At 31.1% G+C, this 13,257-nt stretch overlaps 1 protein-coding gene across 1 annotated transcript in view; it reads right to left on the bottom strand.

Moving 5' to 3' along the window:
• The window catches only part of LOC107452839 (uncharacterized), a 141,369-nt gene extending 134,259 nt beyond the window's left edge, over positions 1-7,110 (bottom strand). Inside the window, exon 1 of the mRNA XM_016069452.4 lies at positions 6,913-7,110. The gene's annotated coding sequence lies outside the window, so the exon portion shown is untranslated. The remainder of the gene's footprint in view (positions 1-6,912) is intronic.
• Between the last annotated feature and the right edge of the window lie 6,147 nt (positions 7,111-13,257).

The following is a 13,257-nucleotide window of genomic DNA, read 5'->3' as shown; positions in this document are numbered from 1 at the left end:
TGATGGATTATTCAAAATATTGTTTTTAGAGTTTGCGTTCAGTTTTTTTCGTCATGGCTGAAATAAACTTCAATGCGTTGACTTTAGGTAATATAGTTTGATGTCTTCATCTAAAACACCGTTTTCAGTTGAAGTTAGTTTCCGTTTGGGTGACTGATATAAATTTCTACTTGTGCGATAGTTTTCTTCTGCATGGCTGAAATAAACTTCAATACGTTGACTTTAGGTAAAATAATTTGATGTCTTCATCTGAAACACCGTTTTCAGTTGAAGTCAGTTTCCGTTTGGGTGACTAATATAAATTTCTACTTGTGCAATAGTTTTCTTCTGCATGGCTGAAATAAACTTCAATACGTTGACTTTCAGTAATATAATTTGATTTCTTCATCTGAAGCACCGTTTTCAGTTGAAGTCAGTTTCCATTTGGGTGACTAATATAAATTTCTACTTGTGCGATAGTTTTCTTCTGCATGGCTGAAATAAACTTCAATACGTTGACTTTCAGTAATATAATTTGATTTCTTCATCTGAAGCACCGTTTTCAGTTGAAGTCAGTTTCCGTTTGGGTGACTGATATAAATTTCTACTTGTGCGATAGTTTTCTTCTGCATGGCTGAAATAAACTTCAATATGTTGACTTTCAGTAATATAATTTGATTTCTTCATCTGAAGCACCGTTTTCAGTTGAAGTCAGTTTCCGTTTGGGTGACTGATATAAATTTCTACTTGTGCGATAGTTTTCTTCTGCATGGCTGAAATAAACTTCAATATGTTGACTTTCAGTAATATAATTTGATTTCTTCATCTGAAGCACCGTTTTCAGTTGAAGTCAGTTTCCGTTTGGGTGACTGATATAAATTTCTACTTGTGCGATAGTTTTCTTCTGCATGGCTGAAATAAACTTCAATATGTTGACTTTCAGTAATATAATTTGATTTCTTCATCTGAAGCACCGTTTTCAGTTGAAGTCAGTTTCCGTTTGGGTGACTGATATAAATTTCTACTTGTGCGATAGTTTTCTTCTGCATGGCTGAAATAAACTTCAATATGTTGACTTTCAGTAATATAATTTGATTTCTTCATCTGAAGCACCGTTTTCAGTTGAAGTCAGTTTCCGTTTGGGTGACTGATATAAATTTCTACTTGTGCGATAGTTTTCTTCTGCATGGCTGAAATAAACTTCAATATGTTGACTTTCAGTAATATAATTTGATTTCTTCATCTGAAGCACCGTTTTCAGTTGAAGTCAGTTTCCGTTTGGGTGACTGATATAAATTTCTACTTGTGCGATAGTTTTCTTCTGCATGGCTGAAATAAACTTCAATACGTTGACTTTCAGTAATATAATTTGATTTCTTCATCTGAAGCACCGTTTTCAGTTGAAGTCAGTTTCCGTTTGGGTGACTGATATAAATTTCTACTTGTGCGATAGTTTTCTTCTGCATGGCTGAAATAAACTTCAATACGTTGACTTTCAGTAATATAATTTGATTTCTTCATCTGAAGCACCGTTTTCAGTTGAAGTTAGTTTCTGTTTGGGTGACTGATATAAATTTCTACTTGTGCGATAGTTTTCTTCTGCATGGCTGAAATAAACTTCAATACGTTGACTTTCAGTAATATAATTTGATTTCGTCATCTGAAGCACCGTTTTCAGTTGAAGTCAGTTTCCGTTTGGGTGACTAATATAAATTTCTAATTGTGCGATAGTTTTCTTCTGCATGGCTGAAATAAACTTCAATACGTTGACTTTCAGTAATATAATTTGATGTCTTCATCTGAAGCACCGTTTTCAGTTGAAGTCAGTTTTCGCTTATGTGACTAATATAATTTTCTACTTGTGCGATGGAGTAAATAATTGATTACTCTGGGAAACAATTGTTATTTGTTGCATGAGATTTTTTTAATGGATCGTGAATATTTTCACGTCACCAATTTCAAATCTGCAATCAGTTTCTCTAAGATTTTTCCTAAGTGGCATTTTTAGCCTATTCTTTGTCGAAATGTACGATGCACAAGAAATTAAGCAGAATAAGTTCTTATCTAATGATCGGATCTTCACGTTCTAGGACTCGATCTTAGTAAATCGAGGGGGCGGCCACAACTATGCTATATTAATCAGAGCAGAGAATATTCTGAGCAGAAAGCAGACACAAAAACTTTCTATCTCTGAATAAACATGACTTTTTTTAGCGGATTCAGTTTTCTGATCTCTGAAATATAGGGGGCAGCCGCAATCTGGGAAATAATGGTTCCAATAGTTTAATTAAGGGAACGACCATTTAATGATAATTTCGTCGAAAAATCGGCATGTTTATTCAGAGAAAGTACGTTTTAGTGTCTGATTTTTCAACTTAAAATATCGTCTGTACTGATTAATTAGCACATTTGAGGTCACCCTTTCGAACCATTAAGATATTATCCTAGAACGTGAAGAGTACCATTAGATCAAAACTTATTTAGGGTGGTCCGTCTATTTTCTGCTCACTGTACAACTTTAAGAAAGTTATCTCGTAAATGCTTTTACTTTCATATTATAACCGACATTGAACAGCTGACCCAATATTTGGGTTTACGACTACTAATGTTCAACTCCGTAGCCTTGTAATTTTGAACCCAATCCAGGAGACAAGGAAGCTCCTGGATCGGTGATTGGCAGAAATTTGCCTTTGTGGAGGACTTTTTGATGGAACTAACCCGCATTTACGTTACATGGAGAGAAAGACCACGAGAACCTCTCACGATTAGCCTCGCTGCAAGGGGACTGTAACCCATGATCCGTTTACCATTGAGGATATTTCACATCAGCACTGAAATCGGTGAGAGCCGGATGCGGAATTGCTATCGACCAGCCATCACTCGGATTCGAACCTGGTTCACCTCATTGGAAGGCGAACGCTTTGTCCCCTGAGCCAACACGGCTCATCGCGTAAACGTTGTGACAAACTTTTTGGAGGATCAGAGCGCATCACCAGGATTAAAATTGCATAGAAACCCATGCTCGAATATGTCCTTTATACGCCGCCAGAACACGCCGCCAGAATATGTGGTTTATACGCGAAACGACATTACTTTCAGGTCCCCTTAATATCTTAAAGGGATATGTTATGTGTCGAATTTCTTGTTTTGTAGAGATAATAGCGAATTAGTTCTGCGTTGAAAAACGAAATACAAGTTGCGGCTATTAAGTTTCAAGTCTGATCTAATAATTCCAGATAATATTGCGTAAATTATAGACCCATATAATAAGTTTTAAAGTAAAGTTGGAAAAAGTTTATTTTCCCACTGAAAGTGAGGCTCTTAGTATGCCCACTGACAAATATACAGGTAGCGGTTTAGTCGGCACGTGCACTTTGAAGGTCAAGGGTTCCTCCAGGACGCTTGTGGGGATGCCAATTGTGATCCGGTGGAACAAGCCAGGCTTTATTAACCTTAGATTTGCGGATAGAAAATAATACAGAGTAAGTGAGGGCCGTATTTGGAGAGGCTGGGAGGGAAGTACCTTATTTTGCCAACTGATCAGCACTTTCGTTGCCAAAAAGATCCACGTGTGAGGGTATCCACTGAATATGGATGTCATGGGAGGCTGAGAGGGCATTTAATAAACCACATTTAGAGACACCAGCCCGGTCCGTTACTCTCTCCTAATTTCTCAGGTGCTGAATACAGCTACGACTGTCCGTGAAAATCCAGACATTCCCAAAATTGGCTCTAGTCCTGATAATTTCCAGACCTGTTTGAATAGCAATAAGTTCACTGCGAAACACTGAACAGAAATCTGGATTTCTTAGTGATCTAGATTCGTGAACTTCAGCAGGATATATGGTGTAAATTCCACTGACGGTGTGGTGATGATCGTCACCGCTACCATCCGTATAGATTTTAAGATCGTCAGCAGGACAAGGTTTATTATCTCCAAAGCCAATTGCTTCAAATACTCCGGAGGGTGGTTGCCGTTAGTAACCTCAGAGAGCAGTGTAGTATGGAAGAACACTCTGGGCAAGCCCGCAAAGGGGACATACAGGACTGCAAATGAACTGCGGATCAACGTTGAACTTAACTGCATCAAGCGAAAGAGTCAGAGAAAGAGGGCTGTCCTTTTTTAATCTTTGATAATTTTGCCAATTAAGCAGAAATTCAGCTGTCTGATTCTGAGTGCCCAAGCTTGCCAATTTGGCATAGTATTTTACAAGGTTAGATTCCCTTCTTATTTCCAACGGCTGTATATTTGTTTCATTTAGTAGAATATGACTCGGGCAACTGTTACGCAATCCAGAAATAATTCTGGTTGCACTATGCTGAACTTTTTCAAGCTTCTGGAGATCACTGGCCGAAGCACAGGAGTAGACCTGGAAACCATATTCCAATATGGGTCTCACGAGGGCAGTATATGTTGATCTAAGGGTGGCTGAGTCGGCTTCCTAGTCTTTGCCTGAGATATACTCATGGTAAAGAGGAAGGGGACAGCTTTTATTGATCAAAGGATTAGGAGCGCCGGTGGTAGAAGTACAGAAATAGTACATACAGACAGATGAAAGTTTCTTTCGAACATTAAATAGGTATGTAATTTTCGTATTATTTTCTAGAATTATTAATTCAGTTCTGGAAATTAATAGCCGCATCAGGTAAGTCAATTTTGAATTAGATTCTCATAGCAACATTTAAGTTTTTATAAATCTTAATGATATTTACCAAATAGAACTATCGGCATACCTTAGCTTTTAAAAATGTTCCGGAAGTATTAAAAGAAAAAAAGAAAAGCGATATCAAAAAGCAATTAGCGATAAATCACCAAATTGGCTGCTTCTTCCTACCGCCAAAAATCTACCTTCATGACGTCACACAGGTAACGTCATTCTTCAAGCCTTTTTTGGAGTAAGTTGATGAAAAGAGACAAACCGAAGAAACAGAAAGAGACAAGATTCCAATCTATTCTCGAAATCTATCGTATCAACTCTCTCATGATGAAGAAGGAAGAAAAAATTTGAAAAATGAAAAAAAAAACTAAGTTTCGGCTCCATTTCACTTGCATCAACTTCATATTGTCTTTTACACGCTTCATATGTGAACGGAAAACAAATTTTTTTATTTCATCTTTTGAATATATTGAATCAAAAAGTGATCTATAATGACAATATGGCATGTATATCACAGGTTTGAAGTAATTAAAAACGTTCAATTAAATGTTTTTTTCCTTCTCTTTAATAAATGTGTCTGGTAGATATGTCTCTTTGCCATAAAGCTGGTTTAATTTAAAAAACGAAAACTTCCGTTTTCTCAAACTCTATTGATGAAAAAACTCGTATCTTTTATGTAATAATATAGTTGAATGTGTCCGAATGAATTGAATGTAAACGAGTTGTTAGTATATATAGATATTCGATTTTTGATAATTTATGTAGAACAAATATAACCACCCACAGTGGCCTATCCAGCGGGGTGGGGGGTCACAAGCGTCATGATCCCCCTCTTAAAATTGAAAAAATAAAATAAAAATAATATTTTTTTTTAATAGTTTACAAAAGAAATAAAATATTTTAAAATTTATTTAAGGGAGCACCTAGTAGTTCGGAAAAATCAATTTTTCTCTCCATCTAACCATGTTCTTCACTGTTTCATGAATCATAATCCAAAAGATTAAAACGAAATTCGTCATAGTTTCATTGTAAACATTAATAATGTTGAAGCGCGCTTCAACAGGCTTAACCAAAGATTGTATAAAGGTAAAGTTAGGAAACTTGTAATTAAAATCTGGCATTATGAAACATTCAAAGAGAGATTGATTTGGATGTTGAAAAAATCATTGACAGATTTGCCAAAGTTTCTAAAAAACGCATTACATTTATTATTTAAAGATGTTGAATACTTGAATTATTTATGTATTGTTCTAGTGTTCATTATGAAAAAAATAAATGAGAAGACTAGCATTAAAACCCCCCAGTTTTTTTTCTTCAAAAAAATATTAAAAGAAAAAGTTTCTTTTATAAAAATGTAATTGTGGGGGGGGGGAGGAATCTGAGTCTATGATCCCCCCCCCCAGGAAAAATTTCTAGATCCGCCCCTGACCACCCTAAGGGTTATTAGCGATAGTTTGCAATTCGATTCGATTCATTCAGAAACGGAGTAAGTGTAATTCTATGGAACAAACTGCTTTCTACACAAGAATTAAAACTTTTTCTTCGTCAAGGAAGAATTATGTGTACTACACCAGTGTTCTCCAACCCCCGGGTCCGTGGATCAAATGGTACCGGGCCGCCCATTTCATTGAAACTGAATTTATACCCCAAATTAAAATTATCTGTGTTCCATTAAAATTTTATTTATTTAAAAAAAAAAAGGAGCCCCCGAAGGTAGTGACTTAAATTTTTGTAATGTATCATTGTCTCCGATTACCCCCAGATGGAACCGTCTCATTGCAAAGAAACAAGCTTAGGGTTCTCATTGATTTAACGTTCTAGTAAGTAAGAATGCTAAATCACTTTATATTTATTTTTTGGTGTAACTGTATTTTGTTTTGAGGACATGTTTAAATATAATTAAATTAAAATTAATATTATGTATTAAAATTAATATTATGTATTAAAATTAATATATGTAATTAAAATATTATGTATTAAAATTAATATATGTAATTAAAAATAATCTAAAATATAAACAATCAACGCTCCCCCCCCCCAGCGGGCTGCGTTAAAATTATCAAACGTTGACAGGTCCGCGGTGATAAAAAGGTTGGGGAACACTGCACTATACTATAGAAGCTGAGCAGTTAACTATGTTTTTAAAACATTTCTCAGTGTAGGGAAGAGTTGCTTAAGTCGGAGTAGCCACATAGGGGCAATTATCTGAATAATTTTAATTTACATACTAAAAGTAATCCCTAATTAAAAATGCATTTCTGATGAAGTTAGTTACATTATTTATCTCCTTGTCGCCTGGCTAACCACGGAAAAATTTCCTTGATCGCTCACTCCAGGCAACATTCTCCCAAAAAGTCTTCCACAAGAACTAGTTTTTTTTCCAAAGCTTGATCCAGCAATTTCCTTCTCTCCTGTGTTTGGTTTGAATAGTTAAGCATTGATAGTCGCATGAACCAGCTATGAATCTGCTGTTCAATGCTGGTAAGAAATAAGAAATAAAATTAAAATATTTTGAAAGCAAATTGAGGAGAAAAAAATTCTTAATCCTATCACTTACAGATTTTTTTTTTACGAAGCAAATTAGAATACCGGAATTAGCGTTTTTTTTAAAAAAAACTTTCACTACCAAAATGAAAGAGTACACAAAACGTTTTATATTTATGATTTTAAGAAATTATAATTTACTTTTATATGTAGACTGAAAACTACTTCAAAATTAAAATAAAGTCTAGTAAAATTTGATACTTAAAAATTGCAGTATAAATTAAATCAGATGACTTTACAGCATTTTTTTAAATCACTCAATAGATTAAGATATTTCTTCGAAGTCTTAAATGATTTGATTTCCATAGGTTAAGAATTTGTTAAAATCGTTTTGATAAATTAATACAAATCAATGATTCTAATAATTTATTCGAAAAAGTTTATTCATGTACGATTGTTCAAAATTCTTTGAATCTCTCTAATGTATTTGTTTTTTACAGAAGTGATAAATTGATTCAAGCTGGTGATTATGATCAATTGATTCAAATATATTATTATTATTAATCAAATTAAGTGAAAGATTCTGATAAATAATTTAAATAAATAGATTAAAGTAAGTTTCTTGAAAATTATTAATCGTCAAAAATTTTTTTTTAATTTTCCAATATTTGCGAATTTCTTTGAAGACATTAAATAATTCAATTTATAGAAGTGTTTATTTAATTTGAATCAATGATTGTGATTCATCGACTTGAATAAAGTGATATGGAAAAGTTTGTTTAAAATAATTTATACCGATCTAATTAATTTCATAAAAATATTTTTGAATAAAAATAATTTTTAAAAATATTAGAATTCGTTGCTTCTGGCATGAACAAAATTTATTTATTTAAATATAATAACTAATTTGAATATGTAGGGGAAATTATTCGCATGATTCAAATTATAGCGATGAACTGATTTGTCTGATTGGAATCATTTATTGAACTAATTGATTTTATTTGAATCACTAAAGTGAATTTATTCACTTGATTCGAAATATCAATGTGAGCTGATTTGTTTTGTACAAAACATTTAAGTGAATTGCATGTTCGATTTGAATCAACTAAGTGGATTCGCTCGATTTGAATCAACTAAGTGGATTCGTTTGATCTGAATGATCTAACAAATTTTAAGTATTTTATTCATTTGTTTCAAGTTAAGCTGAGGAGATTCATTTTATCCATCAAATTAAATTAAAAAAATTAATTAATTAATTAATTAATTAATAATTTAATTTCATATAACAAAGAAAATATCTGTATGTAGTCTCAAAATAATATTTAACTTAATAATTCTGTGTAGTTTAAGAATTTCATACAAATTAGTGCTATTTTTTGTTTGATTTGAAAATTAGAGATGCACAAAAATTTATTATTATGATATAAAGTTAATATTACCAGCTTAATATTTGTTTAAAAAAAAAAAAAGAAGAGTAATCGTTTCTCTTTTATAACTGAAAATTTAACAAGAAATAAATAATCTATTTCAGAAGCTTATTTTTTACCTAAAATGTGTTTATCAAAAATAAAGCAAACATTATAAAAATGAATATTTTTTGCCAAATAAGATGGTTTAGAACACTTCTTGAAAATTTTTAGCTTATGGTTAGGCCATATATATATGCAGGGCCAGCGCTAAGCATTCGCCACCTCGCCAAATGCGATAAAATCGTAAAATTGGCGAATAAAATTGTGTTTTGGCAAAAGAATTGACAAATGATTTTTTCCACTGAAAGGAAAATATATATTTAACTCGATCCTCAAAATTACGTTAAAATAAATTTTTATAAACAAATCAGTATTTTTCATTCGATTACTGTAATTTTCGGTAGATACTCCGCATAACCAATTAAAATTTGGTCCAAATAGTATTGGCCTGAAAAAAACTACCGTAAATAGTTTTTTATGGGAAAAATTAATGATAAAAAACTGATAAGATCTGCATTTGGCGAAGACTTTCAAAAATTGGCGACTTTTGATATTTGGCTAATTTATTGGTTAATAATTTGAAATCCTCAGCCCGGGCCTTGTCTATCTAATGTTAGATATCAATATTTTTAATGGCCATTATAAGGATATATAGTAAATACGATGAGTGTTAATAGCTATCGATAACGGTAAATTTCGATAGTTATTGATAGCGATGGATATTCATAATTAAAATAAAAACTATAAACTTTAATAATTATCGACACCTATAACATTAAAATATTTTTTGCTAAATACTAATGGTTTATATCATTTTCTCTCTTTTTGAAATCATTATAGTATAGCTAGACCAAATATCGATGCGACGTGAAATATCAAAATAATTTAATAAACATTAAAATGATACTTTTAAGAAATATCGTAAATAGGGTGCGAATTAATGATTACCGACAATGGTTTCGATAGTTATTGACAGCGAGAAATATTGATAATTATGACAAAAAGATAAGTATTAATAATTATCGTTGCCGAATAATATCAATAAATATTAAAAGCAAACTAAATATCGATATTGATCAACAACGACAAAAAAATAGGTGTCAATAACAATAACATTAATTTTTATCTACAACAACAAATATCAAAAGCTTCGATAATTATCAATGAAAACAAATATGATAATTATAGACATCTATAAATATCGAAAATTAACAACACAATAAATCTCAATAATTATCGACCAAAATAAATTTGCATAATTTCATAAAGTGGCATACATCGATAACAATAAATACAGGAACAATACTATCAACAACAATATCGATAAAAATCGACAAAGGTAAATATGGATTGTTTTCAACCAGAATGGATGTCAATATTTCTCGAAAACAAATATAAATAATTAATGGTAAGTATTGATATCTATCAACATTTATCAATATAGATAACTATGAACAATGATAAAATGTTGTTAGTTATTGACAATGAAAAATATCGATAGTTATGGAAGACAATAACTATGCATAATTATAGGTAAATATCGTGTCAAACTCAACTCAATCAGTAAAACTCTTTTTGTTGAGAAGAAAAAAAATTTCTGTTCTATCAATTAAAGTTTTCCAGAGTATTTATAAAATTCTTTAATACCAAATACTAGTATTTATGAAAAAGTTAAAGCTATATTTTCAAGAAACTAAAGTTTTGGTTGTATTCCGTTTTATAAATTTCTACTTGGGTTCTTCTAATATATGATTTTATTTAATATAAATTACTGATTAAATTAAAAAAATTTTTTTTTTGCATTATAAAATTAACTTGGGAGTTTAAATTCTAAATGTTAATTAGTTAAGTGTTTTTATTCTTAATCAACATCAGATTTTATAACCCATATAGCGATAAACTAGAGAAATTTTATGAAGAGTGAATTCTACATAAAAAAGAGAAAATTTCTATAAAAAAGAGAAATTTAAAACAATAATTTCTTTCAATTTTTAAAAATATTTAAATTTTTCGGCCTATTTAGTTTGTTTTGCACTAAAGCATATAAGCCGGTTCTTATAATTAAAAAAGTTTTAAACGATTCCTACGTATAATAAATTATAATGGGAAATGATGCAAAAGGAACTGGGTTTCCTTCTCTGTTCATAATCTATGAACATGTAATTATTGTGATAACACATAAACTACGCTTATACGAATATCCGTCTTTATAAATTACTAATTTTCCAAAATAAATCATTTTAATTATACAAAACTGATTATTAGTGCTACAACTACTGAAATAACTAGTTTGCTTTTGCAAAGTTGACCGCATGGTATTTAATAATTTAAATAATCTGAGTTTTAAAAATAGTATGACGTCATTAAAATCATGAATCTATTGTCTTAAGTTGCTTTTAAATTAATTTTAAGTGTGTTAGTAAACTAGATATTAATATTTTCGGCCGATATTGAACTTCAGCCTCAATGACGTAACAGCTATACTGTATAATTTTTTAAAGAATTAAACTCCAAAAAGCTTTTTGTTGTTAAAGTCTTCGAACAACATTAATATACGCGCTTTCATATTTACGTAGATTTGAGAAAATTTGAAAAAAAAAATATTGATTTCTAGACTTGTAAGTTGTTATTTAACACATTGAATGCCACGCTAATTTTACATGGCTTGCCCGTCTGGCCAAAATGAATTTCTCAATATGTATTGCATTAATTTCCTTAAACCATTTTAGTAACGATAATATAAAAAAATTAAAAGCATTAAAAATTTGCTCGAATTATGTGTTTCTAATAATCTTTGCTTCGACAGTCACTGGTGACCCCCGTGGCTCTACGAACAAACTCAGTGCCGATCACCAGTGGCCCCCATGGCATTCAACACAGAGATGCCAACTTGCTCCGGACAGCTGATATATATTTTAATGTGGTAGTTTATCAATTGTGATTCTTGGTTTAATAAATTCAATTTAGTAGATTTTTATCCACCACTATTTCTAAATAATTCGTAGACTTATATAATTCATCACTTTATAATACTTATGTCATGCTATACCTTTTCCTTTTACAAAGCAAGCAAAAATAGTCAAATATTTGCAAAATTTAGTTTGTAGTTATTTACCGCTTTTTTAAAATTATTTTGGCGTGTCCGGAGCCGTTGGCATCTCTGTCAACGTGTTAATTGGTCATTCAGTTGGTCGTTTTATTCCAAAGAATTTTAAAATATAATTCAAAACTTGTAAAAAATATTTTATTATTCGACCAAATGATTTCACTTAGAAAAGAATTTTAATTTTATACAATCATTAAATGTTATTTCCTTTCAAAATTCTTTGAAAACGAAAGAAAATATTATCAAAATTAAATTGCAGATTTCTTGCATCACTTGTTGTGTGATTCACACCTCATAAAGACACCGTGAATGGAGTTATGAACTTAATAGCACATGAAAATGGTGGCAAATAAAAAGAAAATCTTTTGTGGTTAACAGTTAATGCGGATGCGCAGCTAAGCGTGTTATAAGCCTTGACTTCGCGCAGACAGTGAGATATTTTATAGTCAACCGTCATAAACATGCCACATGAATTCTTATGTAAATGAATTTTAAAATTTATATTGATGGCTTACAAATAAAATAATTTATTGTCGTTCTTAATTTACTAGTCTGCATGCTGAGAATTAACTCACTTCCGTTAAAGTGTTTTCCAAATTCTTACCTTTTGTTTGTCGAGGACGTAAGATTGAAATTATTAAGTAGGGAAAAAGGGGTCAATTGTAACATTTTTTACTTAACTATTTTTAACTAACAAAAAATCCAATATATTATTAGTAGTAATTGACAGACGAGTAAAGTAGACTATCCTCTACTAGAAAAAAAATAAATACCTGATTTTAAATATTATTATATTAGTTATTAACATTTTTTGACAGTCGTGCACTTGTTACAATTGTCCCCACTTGTTGCAATTGTAACAGTTCATAAATTCAACTAAAACATAGTTAATTATACATATTATCATAGTTGTGATATATTTTTTATTGATCAAAATAGTAGTGATATTTCAGGAGTAAAAATAATAATGAGCAGAGACCTAAAGGGTTAAACTTTTAACTTTAAGGGATTAAAATTTTTAATTTATGCTGTGAAAGGTGACAAATAAAATAATGCACATGCAACATAATATAAATGATATAGGAAACTATTGGTGGTTCTTAAAGAGTTAAGTAATGGTTTGTAAACATAAGATTTGTTATTTTCAGCTGTTACAATCGTCCCTTTACTTATTGTTACAATCGTCCCCAAGACGCCATTTCAGCTTCATTTGTTAAAAACAATGCTAGTTAATTAACAAAACCAATCTTTCTCTTTTTTTAAATGTTAATTAAGGTGTCCACTTACATATTCGGTTAATAATTTTTATTTGTTTAAACAAAATTACTTTGTTACAATATAATATTCTAATACCAAAAAAAGTACTTACGTAGCGTGAAAATATCTTTTGTGATATAACTCTTTCAAAAGTACATAAAAATGGTTGCCAGCAGGGGTGTACATGTATTTTTATTAAATACACTTTGTGCGCCACCTAGGAACCAAATCTAGAATCCGACACTCGAATTTTTTGCTCTGTTACAATCGTACCCTGTTACAATTGGTCCCACTCTCACAATTG

The sequence above is a fragment of the Parasteatoda tepidariorum genome, chromosome 5, assembly GCF_982258835.1.
Source record: "Parasteatoda tepidariorum strain Cologne lab strain chromosome 5, Ptep-v5.0, whole genome shotgun sequence".
Taxonomy (NCBI): Eukaryota; Metazoa; Arthropoda; class Arachnida; order Araneae; family Theridiidae; genus Parasteatoda; species Parasteatoda tepidariorum.
The sequence above is the reverse complement of the archived record's forward strand: the minus strand, read 5'-3'. Positions and strand labels throughout refer to the sequence as shown.